The sequence below is a fragment of the Penaeus vannamei genome, chromosome 24, assembly GCF_042767895.1.
Source record: "Penaeus vannamei isolate JL-2024 chromosome 24, ASM4276789v1, whole genome shotgun sequence".
NCBI classification, from domain to species: Eukaryota; Metazoa; Arthropoda; class Malacostraca; order Decapoda; family Penaeidae; genus Penaeus; species Penaeus vannamei.
In genome coordinates, this window is record NC_091572.1 from 15249879 (window position 1) to 15252378 (window position 2500).

A 2500-nucleotide genomic window follows, 5' to 3' on the forward strand; every position below is an offset into this window, starting at 1 on the left:
TTTGCGTCAGGATGATCGGTTGCCTCTACTGTCGAGGGAACTGGGGAGGCTGAGAGTTGAGGTGGCTGCTCTCTCGGAGGTGAGGAGGCCTGGCAGCGGCATGACCTGTGTAGGTGGCTACACCTATTACTGGTCGGGCCGCAGCGATGGCCACCATCTCCAGGGAGTAGCCATTGCCGTCTCCAGCAGACTCCAGCCCTCGGTAGTAGAGGTTACTCCTGTTGATGAGTGTATAATGGTATTGAGATTGAAGCTTTCTTTTGGCTTCATGTCTCTTATTGCTGTGTACGCTCCTACCGATGTTTGTAAACTTGACGTGAAACAGATGTTCTACGCCAAACTTACATCTGTGGCAGACAGATGTCCCCGACGAGATATTCGCATTGTTCTGGGCGACTTCAATGCAGTATCGGGCTGTGATCGAGCTGGCTATGAGATGTCTGTCGGTCCCCATGGTTCAGGAGCTGATGCCGGTAGCGAGAATAGCCTCCTTTTCCGGGACTTTGCTAGGTCCCAGAAATTGAGGATTTCTGGCTCCTGGTACCAGCGCCCAGACCCACATTGCTGGACATGGTACAGTGATGCGGGTAACGCAGCTAAGGAGATCGACCACATACTTGTTAGCACTCGTTGGAGGATCCTTCAGAATTGCAGGGTGTACAGGAGTGCTGAGTTCTGTGGTACTGACCATAGATTGGTTGTGGCTACCCTCCGGGTCCACTTCAAAACCCCCCAGAGGTCAAATGATCACCCTAGGGTGTTTCATTTGGACAGGCTGAGGGAGGGGGAGTGTGCCCGTGGGTTTGCTGAGGAAATCTCTGATCGTTTCGCAGTGCTTGGCAGTCTGACAGACCCTGTTCTTCTGTGGGATAACTTTAAGCGTGAAACGCTTGATGCAGCTCAAGATACGATTGGTGTACGCCCGAGAGCAGTACAGAATTCCATCTCGCGGGAGACACTGGAAGCCACAGATGCATGTCGTGCGGCTCGTCTGACAGGGGATCAGGAATTGCACCGTTCTCATGTGCGCAGAACTCGGTCCCTGTTAAGAAGGGACAAGGAACAGTTTATTAGGAGTCTTGCAGAGGAGGTAGAAGGCCATTTCTTAGTAAATAACCTTCGTCCTGCATACCAAGCCCTGAGAAAGCTGAACTCCAAGCCCTCTTCACAGGTGACAGCAGTTTGCTCAGTAAGTGGTCAGATCGTTTCAGATCCTGTTGCGGTGCGGGGACGTTGGGCTGAGTATTTTGAGCAGCTGTACCAGGTTGACCCACCAACAGTTAACTTGGATGCGGGTAGTGTCGAGATCCCGCTGCCGGATCCACCTATCAGTGAGGACCCTCCCTCCCTAACTGAAGTTAGGGGGGCGATTTCCAAGCTGAAGAGTGGTAAAGCAGCTGGTATCTGTGGCATACCAGCTGAACTGTTAAAGGCTGGTGGTGAACCTATGGCACGGGGGTTACATGCTGTCCTGGCTGCCGTATGGTGGTCCGGTACCGTTCCTCCTGACCTGTTGAGGGGTGTGGTCATCCCTCTCTGGAAGGGGAAGGGGGACCGTTGGGACTGCAGCAATCACCGAGGCATCACACTGCTCAGTGTACCAGGCAAGGTTCTCGCCCACATCCTTCTGAGATGTATCAGAGACCATCTACTGAGGCACCAGAGACTGGAGCAATCTGGATTCACTCCAGGTAAGTCCACAATAGACCGTATCCTCGCGCTTCGAGTCATTGTAGAGCGCCGTCGTGAGTTCGGGCGTGGGCTGCTTGCAGCCTATATCGACCTCAAGAAGGCGTTCGATACGGTGCATCGGGAGTCACTTTGGGAGATCCTGAGGCTGAGAGGAATACCAACAAGGATTATTGGACTAATAGTAAGCCTGTATACTGGTACTAAAAGTGCTGTAAAGTGTGCTGGGGGCCTGTCAAGCTTCTTTCCTGTTAGTTCAGGAGTGAGGCAAGGCTGTGTCCTTGCACCAATGCTTTTCAACACTTGCATGGACTGGATACTGGGCAGAGCTACTTTTCAAAGTCATTGTGGGGCAACGCTGGGTAATATCAAGGTTACAGACCTTGACTTTGCTGATAACGTTGCCATTCTATCTGAGTCTTTGGAAACCCTAGTGGCGGCTCTCGATGCATTTAGCAATGAAGCGAAGCCCCTGGGTCTAGAGGTCTCCTGGACCAAGACCAAGGTCCAGGAATTTGGGGACTTGATAGGAGAACCTGTTCAGTCGGTACGTGCTTGCGGCGAGGACATTGAAGTCACAGAGAGCTTTACATACCTTGGTAGTGTAGTTCATTATTCTGGGCTGGCAGACCATGAAGTCAGCAGACGGATTGGCCTGGCAGCAGGGGTCATGAACTCTCTCAACAAGAATATTTGGAGATGTCGGTACCTGTGCAGAAGGACCAAGCTTCGGGTTTTCAAGGCCCTGATAATGCCAGTTTTGCTATACGGTAGCGAAACCTGGACATTGTCCTGTGCCTTGGAGGCTCGT

At 52.2% G+C, this 2500-nt stretch overlaps 1 long non-coding RNA gene across 1 annotated transcript in view; it reads right to left on the minus strand.

Moving 5' to 3' along the window:
* The window catches only part of LOC138866228 (uncharacterized), a 12109-nt gene that overhangs the window by 8429 nt on the left and 1180 nt on the right, over window positions 1-2500 (minus strand). The window contains exon 1 of the long non-coding RNA XR_011399539.1: window positions 346-2500. This exon is cut by the window's right edge and continues 1180 nt beyond it. This is a non-coding gene — a long non-coding RNA (uncharacterized lncRNA). The remainder of the gene's footprint in view (window positions 1-345) is intronic.